Source organism: Pieris brassicae, chromosome 1 (genome assembly GCF_905147105.1).
Source record: "Pieris brassicae chromosome 1, ilPieBrab1.1, whole genome shotgun sequence".
Taxonomy (NCBI): Eukaryota; Metazoa; Arthropoda; class Insecta; order Lepidoptera; family Pieridae; genus Pieris; species Pieris brassicae.
The window spans coordinates 12,140,285-12,156,914 of NC_059665.1; the positions used below are offsets into that span (position 1 = coordinate 12,140,285).

The following is a 16,630-nucleotide window of genomic DNA, read 5'->3' on the forward strand; positions in this document are numbered from 1 at the left end:
GATCAAAACATCAAATATCATCATAATCAAAACCGATTTAAAACTAATGTGAACCTTTCGGCTCAAGATGAAACGACATCGCACACATCGTTTAGCGTGTTTAGCGATTTTGAAAGTATCACCGTATTAATAAATGAATGTGGAACAGAGTGAAGCTTTTACAACATCTGTGGTTACGATAGCTTCCTTTAAGTACGTGAAAAAAAACAATAGTGATGTAAATAATATTGATACAAAACCTGTACAAAGGCTTTAAATTTAATCTCAATGTAAATAACAATGCTATATCTTATTGTTAGCACAACGGGTAAAGAGCGTTCGGAGTCACTCCAAATGGCCATTTAGCATATTAACAATACAATGTACATATTAATAACGTTAAACGGAGTTCATGTATAAAAGTCAATGTTTTTAATTCATAAATCAAGAGCATTGACAGATAAAACATTAATAATTTGCGGTTCACTGTTTCTTTGTTTTTATTTGAGACTTTACCTAGTTTACGGTTATCTTATCTCAATGTTTAATATAGTTCAATGGATCGGATATAAATAAAAAAAGTTATGAATAATGCGAATGCTTCCGTTCATATTACAGATTATTAATATTATTATTTATATGTCTGGAATAAGTCAAAAGGAGTCGATACGATCGTACATCCCTGTTTTACATAAGCAACAGTCCTTCCGTTTAGTGTTGCGTTTCGTGACGATATCGATGTCGGCTATTCGATATTATTGCATCATATAAATCGCTAGGCCGAGGATACGGTTTTGCTCTAAATACGAGAAAACTTTGTGAACATTCTTTCCATCCCATTTTCAGCATATTGATTGCGTAGTGTGAATGAAAAGAAGGCTTATGGCACATTTCCGCGTTTCCTAATCATTTTCTTCGGTTAGAAACAAATTTATATCCCATCTGTTATACGATCTTTTGTCACGTTTAAACAGTTTAAGGAATTTGATTAGGAACGCATCCTGCTGATAACCGACAAGGCGTGTTACAACTTTTTTGGGTAAAATATATTGTTTCATCTTTATAAAGGAAATTAAATTATTTAGAAAGAGCCAGACACAAGCAATATATTACTTCCGAAAAACATACATAAGGGTGATTTATTTCAAGTGTTTAAACAGAAAACACAAATAAGAATGTTTCGTACCACTAAATAAATATAATAATACATGAAAATGAAGTATAGTGGATGGGAAACCGGTAAGAATGCCGATGCTAATAGGAATTTGTTATAAAACTATGCAGTGCTCACTAAGCAAAGCACGTCGCGTCATAACAAACTCGACGCGGGTGTGGGGTTTGGGGGAAGGACGCAGCCGTTGCCATGACAACCGCCGTGTTTACCTCGCCGTATCGATCGGTTCCTGTTTACATGCCGGGGATTCGGATCCCGGCTTGTGCTTTATGTAACTAGCGCGATCATCAGTTTTAATGTCTTAGTTTTTATTTCTATTGGCACAAATAACACAACATAAAACAACGCGATGCGAGAACGGCTATATGGATTTCTACGAAGCTACTTTTTGGAACAAAAAACATTTCTACGAAATAAGCAATCACAAATAAACGAATATTTTCACAGCTAATCAAAACGGCCCAGCAATTTATATTTCCAGGAAAACCGACAAAGTAACCGATTTGTAAGTAAATTGCTGTTTCGATTTCTGGTATAGCTTAACATTTTGTCAATTTCAAATATTCAGTTGTTATTTTATCAACTTTAGTACATTGTAGCGGAATACTTCACGCAAGGAGTACATCATCAAATGAGAAGTGAGTAATAAGTATAAATCCTGTGAGCCTTTGATGAAAATCAACAATTTAGGAATTTGACTTATGAATTCGGGCAAGAGCCAGCGCGTGATAACAAACAAAGGTATAACGATTGTTGCGTTTGTTTAAGCAAGTCGGTTTTCCGTGCTCTGTACAATTTCAATTCCCAATTAATTTCAATAAACTGCTTTTATCTCAATGCGTCTCTTTAATGAAAGAAACACACTTTTTGAACGTATTAAAGCTATGTATTATTATTAAAACTTATAGTTATTTACATAGTTCTAAAGTTTACGGTTCCGGAGAGGGAGACCTCCAAGTCGAGAGAACTAGCGCGCATTGCACGAGTTATATGCCTATAATTAGAGTCACCGGTGACCAGTTAACACTACATAATTTTTTAAATAATCTTTAAACCATGCAGGTAGACCTGGTGGTGCACTTAAGCCATACGAAAATTCGCGTCCATAAACGGTGATTCGTGACCCGGAAAGAACAGTAAAAGTATCATTAATAAAAGCGATATTTCAGCTATCCCTCATTGTTATTGCGAACAAAAGACACCATGGGCTGTAATTCTACGAGCAACGTTTGAAAGGATGATAAAACGGTCAAGTTTCAATATAAAAGTTTAAATTTAATCCCATAAATCTCCATTATGGATCCAGGAAACGTTTAATAATTTAAACAAATATTTGGTGGTGTTGGGCTTCATTATCTCTTAGTTAAACTGTAGCCAAGGTTGTATGGATGAAATATTATCCAACATTCAACACTAATTACAACTGTAATTACTATTGATACAGAGGCTCGTAATCTATATTCAGTTACACGAAATTAAAAAGAAAACGGGCATTAAACATTTGCATTATTTTACATCAATTGGATTCAATTCACTTTTGATAAATATAAATCAAACTAATCTTAATTGAAAGGCAATATACTAAGGCTAGAACTAGGATTCTGTTAATATTTAACATTATTTATCTTTAACATAAAAAAACTGCTACTTGTTTACCGGATATTAACAGTATTTAACTGCTTATGTGGGCGAACGAATTGTCCTTTCAGACTCGGATCACCCGAGGAAGTTCCTCCGAGGGATGAACTACTTTACACTGATAACGAAGGTCGAGCCTATCAACCACCGGTTGACCTATTTCCCGCAAACATGTTTCATACACCCACGTCACCGCCATAATGAAATTGTCACTAGTAAATGTTATTACTGCTGGGTACTAGATTGAAATGTGAAAAGCTGCCTTTACACGCACCTTTGTTCCACGTGACCCGGATTAATTCACATAGCGAAGCGTTTTTGATTAACCAATACTCGCTACATAGGAAAAACTAAACTAAGATTTATATTAAAATAGCTTAATTGTGATTTATACCGTTTATCATCGAAAAACAATTTATAATACTTACAAGTTTTTGTTTAACAACCCGTAATCCACCACCAGTACACCCGATTTAAGTAAGACAAAAGAACGCCCTCAATGCGCCTCTTGTATCAACCGCCTATTGGTTTACGGTGAGTTTGACGCATCCGGAGGGAAGTCATCTTGAATAACTTACCCAAGTCGAAGGTGAATGGATGAAATCCAAATTCCAAGGTTAAAATATTGAGTTGGAGACGGGTAAACTGAATATGGGTCTTCATAAAGGAAATTTGCATTTTCACTTTGCCTTTATGTATTTTCACCATTCTTCTATCCGTAGATCTACGTACATCTACGTACGTATAAGTTATAGTAGAATTGTGCAGTTAGTACAAGCTAATTAAATGGCAAAGCCTAGCAAAAGCTCAGCTCATTAAAACTTGTGTCATTAGTAACAACTCTATAGACGAAACACGAATGTCAATGTCAAAACTTTACGTATTCATACGGTCTTTGACGTAAGGGCGCACAACTTATCGAGATCCTAACGACTTTAGTGATGACGTCTCCGCACTGTGTCGCAGCTAATTTGTTGAAACGGAAAATAGATTAACCGCCTAGCTACGTGACATGTGGCCGACGCGTTGAAGGCTGTGACATTTACACAATTATTACCAAACCCCGAAGGCTAATTGGATAATGGAGGCTTCGGAGCTTTAGTCATGTTTCTTGTTAGTCTAATAAGAAAGTTGTAAATATCCCTTTTTATACACAATATATACAATGCGAAGAGGCGAGGAGAATACGGAGAAACTGATCACACAGGTTGGTAACACAGAAGGCAAGGTGCTGACCACGACGCTTAGACATGAGCTACCGACTGAAGAGAAAGAATGTATATGAAACTAAATACAGTAATATAATATTGGCCGAAACAAAGAAATATAACTGGGTCGGCCGTCAGAACAATTCGTGTTACATAACATAATTATTTTACGTCATCTCGTCAACTAGCTGGCTTAGTTATTAAACGTATTAACTAAACCCTAATACGAGACGTCGAAACTTTACTGCGACCACAGGTTGGTATAATCAGTTAGGACATTTATGATAAACGCAAAAGGGGATTTGGAAATGCCGGAATGTTAAAAATAAAGAATAATATATTTTTATGTATCGAAAATAGGAGTATATACATTTTATATAATAAATAAATCATGTGCACATTTAGTAGATGTAGTGTATTTAAAAGGGTAAATTTAAACTCGATCTAAGTAACTCGATTAAACGATGTGCGGAAAGGATGGATAATATCAGCTGACCAACGGCCGCTGATAATTAGTGTGCTATAACAAAAATATATGTTATCGCTTAGGTTAAAATTATGTAAATTTATGTATTTGGTTAGTATAAAAGGGTATTATTTTTATAAATGACACCTGTGCTCACCATAGTAATATTGGCCAGCACGGACTTCGTAACATTCCTACTGTTCCCTCTATACTGCGAGGCCCGTAATTATACAACGTTAATTATGAATAAGTTACATATTCATTAACTTAAGGTTTAAGTTATATTGACTTGTGAATTGTTATATAACTCGGAAACTTATTACAGGCCTATCGCATTAGACAAATGGGTTTTTTGAAAGTTACTTTTATATTAATAAGATTAGTTGCAGACAGTACCAGTAAAGCCTTTTTAGATGAAAATTTGTCCACCAAATTAAATTAAAAACTATTTTGGATTCTTTGTCAATCTCCTCTATAACCCGAAACACTTGAGGTGATAAACTTGACTCGAGAAAGCTCTCGAGTGTTTCTTTCAAAGGCTGTTTCCTATCAAACGCTGTCTGTTTAGTTTCAAAGACTTTGGCGCCTTAAGTGGAGCGCTTTGCTTCTAATCGACTACATCACTAGATATGACCAAAGATGGCGCAACTAATAATATTTCGTATAGAGATCAGCCTCCTACGCCTGACACATGGATCTAAGGCAAGCCGGTTTCGTCAGAATGTTTTCTTTCACTGTAGTTCCAGCCCATGTTACATGCGTACATAGAAATAAAGTCCTACGACCGCAGGGATGAAAGTCGTACGCAAAAGCCACTTGGCTAACATTTACATTCAAAGTATTGAGTTACAGTTTTCACACGATGTTCAGTAAAACCTAACAAAAACAAAGATAAGCCGCTTACTGGATGTTAAACAGTCAAGGCTGGCTTCTTGTCACCATTTGTAGTACTACGAACTAACATTGTTGGGATTTTAGAGTTAATAACTGCATATACTTAAGACATTTGCGATATATTTACTTCAAAATAATTGAAACGCACGATAGACAAACTTTCTGCCTACGCGCATTACAGCGCTGAATCTGTTGAAATTATTCTTTTTGGGCGCGTTGTTTACAAGAAGTAACATCGCTTACATCGCCTTTGAATGAAAGCAGACACGAGGTATAAGTTAATTATTAATCATTATTTACAATGTTAAAAACAAAGCTATCAAATTAGTATGGAATATAGTCGTCGGTCGTGCGTTATATCGCACGCGTCTATTTAAATAAGAAGCTATAATTAATTCATAATTAACATATTACGTGAATTACGTGTGCGTGATATGGCTTAGGGCTGTCACTTATCCGATTAAATCATCTGATTGTCATGACATTGAATTAGATTAGGTAATTTATAAGCTAATCTGTGTTTAGCGATGCTCCATTATACTCGATGTTGTCTTGTTTAATTTTGAGTTTAACTTAAGTAAAACTATGACAATATTGTGAATCGTCGACATTATTTTTGTCATACAACTCTAAAATTTGCCTTTGCCATTTCAATACCTTTATATAATAACATGATTTACTTGTTTGTGAAGCAATCTAAGAATAAAAAAGTTATATATTAAAATAATATGAAATGGAAATTTCAACTGGTCGGTCCGCGACCGAGGCTTCAATTAAAGTTTTTCTTCAGAAGTTTTATTGAAAATTCATCCAAGTCGATGAATTCTTTGTTTAATGAAATTGGTGGCAGCCCCGTTCAGATCCAATCGCTATACTGATAGATGATTATTTAACACTACATATATTAAAACTGGCTATTTTAGATTTATTTGCACTGAATATCAAATTAACATACGTCTAAATTTCTGTCAATATGTTTATATAAATGCAACTATTGTTTCGATATCGTTTCAATTCTATAATAATAAAAATTATGGCGATTACGTCTATTTGGGGAAGCAAGTTCATTAAATTATACCAAACCGATTTAAACTAACAAACGCAGAAGCCACTATTGTAAATTTCCTGACTAAAGGACATCCTTAGAATTACTGCCTTATCCCAAATATCTCCCGGCAGATCTTTAATTCTAATCAACACTGATGATTGAACGATAGGCCAAAATGCCTACGGAAAACATACCATAATACGAAACAATAAGGCGCTTATTCCGACGCCCGACCGTTCTGTAATCAGGGCCTAAGTAAATATCTTCGAAAAGCCCCTTTCTGTTTGAATAATTACGAGTTTCTTAACAATGGAGGGTAGATGGAAAAGTCTTGTATGAAAAGTGATTTTATAATTACGTGCGTATTAATGTTGGTTAAATATGTAAGCAACATTCGGATATACAGGATTTTGTTCATCGGAGATTAAATAGAATGGAAAAGTCGGAAAATGAGTTTGGAACTTATGTCAACATTGTACACCGTATAGTATACGCATATTTAACATATTTAAAAAGGAACTTACGTTTCGATATCGTTTGCAGCGATATCTAATTCATGGTCGGAGGCCAATGCGCCTGCTTCGCTTTGTGTTATCAATCTGAAAAAATAAACAAAAATAGTGTTAAAAGTAGTTATCATAGTTTGTTTATAAGAATGTTAAACCAATTCCGACAAGTAGGTTGCATATGTGCCTTAAGAGTCGTAATAGCTGTTGTCATTCAGTTAAGTTTAATTATCGATTCTTTAAATCTTTTCTGTGTGGCCTTATTTAGAAGATAATTGTTGTATTGGAGTGTGAAATCGGCAGAAGGTCAAATTATGAAGACCAGCCCATTTCGACCCACGCAAGATCATTGTGAATGGCGGGCGGTCTATAATTAAACGGTTCTTTAAATATAATGGAATAGGTTGTTTCGGTGAAAAGGACACTTTCATTACACGAATAATTTAGTTTTCAATTTATTTTACCGTTAATGTACAACCTTAATTTCTTGTATCAACAATTACAAATTTAATCCTTATTTCATATAAAACCTTTTTAGGCTTGATCAAGTATACTGAATGTTATCAATTATAAAACTTTTCCGTGGTTACACCTTAAAATAGGCAGTTAGAGGCACTATTTTGAGCTTGAATTAGGTATGTACAGTACATTATATAATGCAGGCTTTACTTTATGTAAAAAAAATCAAAAACATATTTTTAAATAGGTAACATAAAAAAATCCTACGAACTAGGAATTTAGCAAGGACTTAAGAAGGTACTTAGGATAATAAATATATAGAATTGAGACTAATGCTCTCTTTCCACACGACACTGGAACAGGTGCAACAACCCAAGAAATACCACAATCACACCAACATCACCTTAATGCACGTCTCAAGTGGTTCTCAGGACTCGAGATAATTTAGGATTCCCTTTGAGAATGTTAACGCCGTCCTTTCCGCCTGCGACTGGCAACTCTCAAACGATTTCAAAGTGGACAGCTTCATAAATTATCCTTTTCACTTCCTACATATGCTTTAGAGGAAAACGTATCACACTGCTTTTTGCGTGCAATAAACTTATACCTAGTTTATTTTGCGAAAGTGATAATTTTTGAAACTTTATATTTTAATACGTTTCATAGATCCTAATGCCTTTGGGTATACTAACCTTAAGATGTTGGACGAAGGAAAAGAATAACGTGAACGGCCGTAATTGCTACGAATAGAATTCTTCCGTCAAGTTCAACTCAGTTTTAAGTATAGCTTTCATTCTTTAGCATAGGCCAGGATCACTCTCTCACCTCACCTGATGTTAGGTGATACCGCCACCAATGGACGCTCACACTGACAGATAGAAGCTGTTTAAGAATTGGTGCGCTCATTTCTTGAAGGACTAAGTCGAATTGGTTCGGGAATCTTCCAGTGGGCAGCTGGTTCCACAAAATGGTGGTTCGAGGCAAAAATTGCCTTAACAAACGTTCAGTTGTAGAACGATGGACGTCGAGGTGATACGGATGTTATTTTGTATTCTGCTTTGACGTCCGATGATGAAACTCAGCTGCAGGTATTAGTCCGAAAAACTCCTCTGAACACAGAAAGTGACTGGTCGTCGACGATTCTAATCGCTGTTTGTAACGTAATTGGGTCAAGCGGAAGGAGCTGGCATTGGGGAGCTCCCGCCCAGAGGTGAGATCAGTACTCCGTGTGAGAGTTGCAAGCAGTGACCCGGGGTGAATTACTGTAGACTCGCGTTGCTGAGCACACCAAACTTCTTAGAGGCTAACTTAGCCTTTTCTTCGAAATGACCGCGAAACTGAACGTCATTCGATATGTGAGCGCCCAGTATTCCGATGCTAGCAGAGGCTTAAAGCCTCAAAAGAGAGTGTCATCGAAGAGAAGAGTAGCGTACATAGGGTGTTTTTAACGGAAACTCATTACATGGTTATAGTTTCCAATTAGTAACTCAGTATAGTCCAGTCTGGACCTAGGATTGAACTGATACTAGGAATGAAGATAATCAAATAGTAGTAGTGTCATAATATGAAATAAGTTATTAGAAAATAAACGAATATGGTAAACCATTTAACCAGAGTTAAAGAATCCGCAGGGATTCAAGACTGTTACTAATTGTATTCCAAACGAACAGTGCGTAAATAAACTCAGTGTAACACTTAGGTATAAGTACTTAAACATTGGTACGAAGTGTAAACCTAATTATTTACCCTCGTAAAGTAGTATTCAGGTGCCATACATTCCATTACCTTTGTTATGTTTGAAAATGAAGATATTCTCTAGTAATTAAGCAGGAAGGACCTCAAATATCAGTACCTAATACAGAAGACAAAGCAAATATGCAAATAGAGGTCCCCTTTTAGGGACACCTGACCATTAAGCGCTTAAATCGCTTACAGCTTAATTAAAGGACGATCGTACGAGCTACAGCGTCAGTGTCTTCATTTAGATGCAAAACAACACTGTGTAAGGATGACGCGATTTGATTTGTTGCAAACAAATTGTAATTCGTGATTCGAATGAAAGTGTTGAGGAATATTCAAACAAAAGAATAGTGACACGAGCAGGCTGATTGAGTTCGGCTGTACGTTTTTATCTTTTAAAGTGGCCATGGTCACGGAAGAAACTCTTTCAAAGAATTTCATAATTCATATTATCATCAGGTTCCGTGGACTGAGTGTGTCAACAGCTCTAATTTAAATTCGCCTTTATTTATTATTAAAACGGGACAAATTAGAATTAATGTCCTCTGTCTGTCCAAAGACAAAGTTTCATCACATGTACGGATAATTAGCGAATCGATCGAACTGAACACTCGAAGTACACTTCATTAGAAACTTGTGAGGGACAAGTAAAATACAACTAGACTAATAGGTTTGAACGACTGTAACGGAGTTGGCCTGCCAGCGGCTAATGAGTTCAAATGGCGAGGAAACTGTTTCCCTCCACGCTTCTTCGAAACTCCGGTTTCAAAATGATATAAATAATCAAACAAATAACAGTAATAGGACATGAACAATCATTAATAAAATGTTGTTAAGTCACAAAGCCTCGACAAAGAGAAAAATTAAAGATGGAAACGTGGCTTTATTATCTTTTGTAAGCCGTCGAAAATTATCCAGAATCCTTAAAGGAAACGTCACTTCCTATAAATAAAGCAGAACGACACAATAAAACGTAATGTCTTTTAATTAATTAATTAATATTTTAAAAGCGTCACCCCTAACGGCGGGCGCCCTATGTTTTGCTATGGCGCTCAATTAAATTTAAACCTTAGCAAAATTACGTTACAGATCAAAATAAGTAAAGCGGGATTATTGCAGGCTCAAATGTAAGAGGATATTTAGTGAGGGATATTCTTTAATTGAATGCTAAATTACATGTTGCTATGTGAAATCTTCATGGAATATTTACGTAGACGATGTTTCGCAGGCTTTAAATGTCTTGATATTTCACATAGAATTTCTGACTATTTTGAATCTTGTAAGAGTACGCAACTTACAAAGGTATGAGTTAAAGAACCATTGCCAAAGTTAAACTGTTCTCACTTTGATCCCCACTAACTATTATTGATGACCTACGGTAATTTTTTTTTAGTAAATGCTATTTTGCAATGTAAATGCAATCCATTTATTGTATTAAATCATTCACGTCAAGATAAAATGTATTTCATTGGAACATTGAATTAATGAGTGTATGTTAATTTTAAATATCAATAACATCCGAGGTAATGATAACACAATATCGAATTTAATTTGTGCTTTTACTACGTTACATTATTATTTCCACATTAATATGAAAGAAAATATTTGAATTTAGCAAGAGCATTTTATTATTTTTTCTGAGAACTGTTTATCTTTGTATATAATATATATAATACGTAATTTGTTTGTCGCACAAAATATTGTGGGATCAACATCACGAATTTCAGATAATTATTCTACATTCTTATTACAGTTTACGGTAGCCATTCGTAGTATGAAACGAGTGTTTGCCTGGAAGAGATCGGTCGAAAACGATAAGGCCGCCTTCGTTTTCATTTAATTAAGTCAATTGTATTATATTTCTGCAAGGAAGTGTTAATAAATAAATAAGATCTCCAACGCAAGGTTTGCACCCTGAGCTTTATTGTGAGCTTGGTGAGCGAAAAGTTTGTAACAAAGCGGGCAATACGAATACTGAGAAAGCTAGGCTAATGTAATAAAAAAAGGATGATTAAATGTGTTTGCCCTATGCTGTATATATTTTTTTTAATCCGTATCTCCCTTAGGGTGAAGCACGCAGACGCGGTCAAAAGCTCTCATAATATAAATTGCCTCCCAAGGGAATATGGGGACCCAGCGATCTATAAGTAAATCTCGTTGAATTTAGATTGTTTAATTAACAAACACGTGCGCGTCAAAAGCCTATCAAATTTGGTCTTAAATATGGAGGGATGTATTCAATAGCGGTAATAGTTGGTGAAATTGTTTATGATATATATAGGCGTAGTATCATTCGTCTTAAATAATTAGTTAAAGAGCTTGTATATATCTTTGTCACAAGATAGAGGGAAGGAGAAGAGGCCCTTAGGAAAAGGTGGATAGAAGATAAAGAAGCGTTAGCAGGAAGCGAATGGAGAAAGCAAGCCATGGATAGAGAAATTGGAAAAAAAAGTTGGAGGAGGCCTTTACCATTGAAGGGGTTCTGATCAATAGGAAGGAAGAAATTAGGATATCGAGTAACAAGAAATATCGAGTAAAAAATAAATGTGCATATTATATTACAAATTTAAACTGTATATTGTTATAATTTGTTATTTGTGTTTGTTTTTCATCTCATTAACATGAACATCCATTCATATAGTTTAATGAATATTATACAGCTACATATAAAGTATAATGTACAAGTCTCAATAGAGCAGAAACTAGTGACAATAAGTACGCAAAAACACGACATACGGGCAAGTGCTACGGGTTTTAGAAAACATGCAATATTGAATTTTAACGTTTAGGTATAAGGTTCAAATTTTTTTGCCAAGTAATTCGAGGGGTTTGACAATGACTTAACAGATGGCGTTGTGATCAACTCGAATTAATACAAAGGGCTGTAGTGCGAGTGGGATATTAAACGATTCTGTTTGAAAATATCTTCCTACGTTTCGTTAAAATAATGTAGCTTTTTAAATTAACACTAAGAGTTATTTATTGTTAGCTAACGGTACTATTAGTAGTCCGATAAAATCAAATGTTTTTAGTAATTCGTTATCATTATAAATATTGATTATGATTTGTATTAATAGCACGATAAAACATTTACAGTTTCCCTTTAAACCATCGAAACATTATTATTGGGCGCAATTAAAAATCAATTTGCGCCCTAGTCGACCAAATAGGTGTTACTTTTCCATGTGTATTTCATTTCCCGACTTAATGGGCCTTTCTGAAGTTCATATTAAACTTTTTATTTTTGTGTTTCCTTTGTTTACAAAAAGCTTTTTGCTTTTAGATCGCGTGTACATATATACGTTAAAGTCTAGAATTTAGAAGGGTACGCAATAGATTCAGGAGGCGCAGTAAAAAGTAAAATTTAAGGTAGAATGGGAAAACGGCCAGGTTTATATGAATGTAGGCATTAATAATTCATTTGCAATCCCCAAGTCTGCGGTGAACCTAAAGTGTATTGGTAGGGTGACCACAGCTCGATAAACAACAAAAATTTCGTTACATTAGGTTTACGCATTATTACTGTTTCTGGTCATTATTTTTAAATTCAGATATACCATTTTATATTACAACATATTTGCATTAAAATTATGGAAAAGAAACACATGTGAAAAGAAAAAACGTTTAAAAACAAATATAAAAATGCCACAAGATACTAAAATCTTGGTCACCTCTTCAAGCCAAACCATCTCATTCTCTCGCTCTTAAATAAAATTCCCGACCGCCTCTCCCAATTGAAGGAGCTATCTTTCGGAGGAAAACTTTTTCGTTTCGGATGGAAATTAATTATTCGGTAAACCGTTAAATACTTTGCTCCGTGAGAGGTATTTTAAGGACGAAAATGTATACGCAATCACCAACTTCGCTGCCGATATAAAGTCATGTCTGGAAAGTTCGTGTCCAAATGCCTAAATTGTAAACGCACTGACAAAGCGACACAAGAAAACGTTTAATAATAACATAGACAAGTAATAATCGTTTTCAGTGCCGTTTCACATCGGTGTCATCTGCGAGTTATTTCCAGACAAAAATAATTCAGAATGTTAGAGCAAAAAGTAGCACGTTTCGACATCATATTTCCTTCGAATATGAGAAAAAATCACTCATTTCTCGGGTCAATGTTGGGGCGCTCATATTTCACTGTGTCGTGTCGAAGTTTCTATAGAGATATTTCTATATTTGGCATCCCTTTTCAACATTTAGTGTTATTAACGTTATCTACATGCCTTTTAGTTTCTGGAGCCGTCCTTCAATTTTGGTGTTTTTAGATGTGAGTTGGAAAGTAAATACTTTTGTACTGGAGTGAAGCTTTTGTTAAACATAAGATGTAGGATATCAAAAAGATGAGCAATCATCAGCTAATAATACCTACGTAATTGAGTCTCTCAATATATGTACGTACTTGTTCAACCTGTCACACACAACCTAAATCACTTTGAAATATGCCCAGTGACAAACAAACATAAACAAAATGTCGGAAAATTTCCCACTGCTGCATACTGATTTCCATTGTTTCATAATTAACACCAAAGCCTCCATAATGTTTATGGCACCACAGCCCTAATCAAAAGCTTTATCTGTAAAACCGTAAAAGATTTCGCATAAAATTCGTGTTCATAACGAGCGAGTTTTTTAATTTGACGAATTTGTTTCGGGCTGAATTCAAATAGCTGGTTCACAATCCAAATTGACTATTTTATTACTAAAGCTGATATCCAGCATTCAAATAAGGAACTTTGTTAAAGAGATACAATTTACCTCCTTTATACATATGATTACAATAAATAAACAACTCGTACAAATACTCTCTTAGCTATTATATATTGCTTTTCCCTTACAGGATTAAAACTGAATTCTAGGTAAATGAAAAGAAAACATTATTAATCATAAGTAATATAACATTCATAACAGATAATCTTAAAATAGCGCAGAAAGGAAATATTATTTATCTAAAGATGTAATAAACAACCCGTTGCGACCGTTTATAACCGCAAAAAATCCTTACAAGTCTACGGTTTTGAGAATAAGCCTAAAACGTTCATAACAATCAGAGAGCATGTCATCAAAGAAGAAAACGAACCTCGTTCAAGCTGTTTTTGCCCTCACTGCCCCGTCATACGGTGTATATTAGCCCGCATGTATGTTGTTTATGTTGGTGTACAGTGCGGTGGTTACCCCACGTGGCAGCACACACGGTCGCTCCAGAAATATACAACATAAACATTGCAATGTGTTCACAAGCATATGAACACTTGGCCGACTCATATATAGACGAACAGGGACGAACTTTCTTACGAAATACAATGGAGCCACCGCTTCAGAACTGGGTTTTCATTTTTCACTCATTTTAATGGCACGGTTTAATTCCTACATATTGTATACATTTATGAGATATATCTTCTATGGTTTGAAATTCAACAATTAACAATTAATTTATTTTAATATCAGTTCCTTGTCTAAATGAGACGAACTACGAAGTACATATGGAAGCAACACTCGGTATGGTATCAATCATCGATTGAGTATATCGGGAAAATACAGTAATGAGAAAGACAAGCGAGACACGGCCATATTAGACGGAATGTGAGGCCCTACAAAAATAGTTCCTCGGGCCTCAATCATTTCCGGTCTAATAATTGCGCGGCGTCTGCGCAAGATACGTTTAAATCTTTTTTGTCGTGAACTTCAATGGAGAACTTTGGCTTCACTGTCCATCCGTTTACGTTCGACAGATCATAAATTTAATATTATTTCGTGTTCACAAAAACAAACCGATTTCTGTTTGATGTTTGGAGTTTGAGACGTGCGTGTTTCGGTTCACGTACACCATTACATACCACTATTAAATTGAGAAATGATTCATTTATTTAGATAGATTTCGAAGAAATACCACAAGTATTTCTTAGAAATGCGTTTGATTAAGTTAATAATTTTATTCTTCCCGAGAATTTTGGTTAAAGCATCTATGCACATAGAAAACAAGTCTTAAAATATAGTATGACTAATTTCAGAATACAGTTTTGAGTTTTATCCAAATCGATTTAACCTTGAGCTAAACTACACTGGAGATTTTCTGGAAAATGATTTAACCAAAAATTATTTAACGTCGGTTTGCGGACGACCGTAAGGCACAGAAGAACACATACACTATTTTCGTTGTCATAGTAAATTTGGAGAAGTACATAATATATAAAAAAAAACTATTTCATAAGTGGAATTAATTTAAATATTTGGTTTAATTCCGTTTCGTATAAAATATGTTGTACAGAAGTATAAGGGCTCGCACAGGTGATTAGGGTTGAACCTGCGTCAACGTCAGACGCACCTCTGAATGAGGGTACTTCTGTTAATAAGATTCTATATGTCATTAGTGGACCAAATTAAACGGATTTTATTTATTGCCAGGTAGTTAAGGGATAAAGCAATCAGCTTGTTCCTGGTACTAAGTTTATTATTTGTACGCGTGTAGTATCTTGTTTTGTTGTTATTAAATGTCTTTTTCTGTTTAACAGAAATAGATCCAGAATGTAGCTCCAAGTTCTTGGCGTACGAAAAATAAAATAAAATTTGATTACCTATTATCAAAATTTAAACACTGCCTGAGCATTTTAATCAATTTGTCTTTAACGCCCACTTGATAATACTCCATTAAAATCATATTGTTTGTTACCGTAATTAAACACAAACACTTTCGAAATTTGTAACTTACACACTACATATACATATTTTATATAAAACAACAAATCGTGACACGGATATTGCAATTCCACAAAAATATCTAAATCGGTGACAACACATGTTGAATGTATGCTCTAGGATTACGATTCTGCGCTTTTTTAATATGCTTAACGACAAAATTGCCTATGAGTAGAAATGCAAGCGAAAATGGCATGTGGTTTCCCTGCTATATGATACATATTTGCGACAGTTTTGGAAAGACTGACGGATGATAGTGGAATAATTTGTTGGTTAAGGCAGTGTGTATGGTTATTCTAAGTATTATTGTTTGGCTTTTCTTTGTAAAGAAATGAAAATGAATAAATGCACAACATCTATCCTAGTCCTCGCCGTGGGTAGGCGATGCATTAAAAAAACTATCAAGACCTTTGTTGCGATGGTCAGTGCTCGAAACAAAACAAAACGAAGTGTAACAGGTCTCAAACCAGTCGAGCGAGGTACCCCGGTCTGCCTTAAGGCTCTATTTCGAATGCCACTGCAAAAATAACCTTTTAGAGACGCTATAAAGTTGAATTCAACATGGGCTGCAATAGATGTTTTTATAACCCGATATAAAACGGAGGCTATGATTTAAGAACATTTCGATTTCTTTAGGAATTTCGGCCGGTCACGTGTCATATTGGGAGACGGATTTCTTGGAAGAGTTTTTGTACGTCTGCGGACTACTGAGACATCGCGTGTTTCCGTTCACATTAGTTTATATATCCTTGAGAAATCTATTGCACCATCATTAAAATTGGCAGCAAGAAAATAACCATTTTTCTTTCAAGCAGTATAGAT

The 16,630-nt window shown here is 35.0% G+C and overlaps 1 protein-coding gene across 4 annotated transcripts in view; it reads right to left on the minus strand.

Annotated features, from left to right (window-relative positions):
- The window catches only part of LOC123715550 (brain tumor protein), a 222,658-nt gene that overhangs the window by 35,157 nt on the left and 170,871 nt on the right, over nucleotides 1–16,630 (minus strand). For all 4 annotated transcript variants that reach the window (XM_045670686.1, XM_045670704.1, XM_045670669.1 and 1 more), the window contains one exon: nucleotides 6,932–7,006. The gene's annotated coding sequence lies outside the window, so the exon portion shown is untranslated. The remainder of the gene's footprint in view (nucleotides 1–6,931; nucleotides 7,007–16,630) is intronic.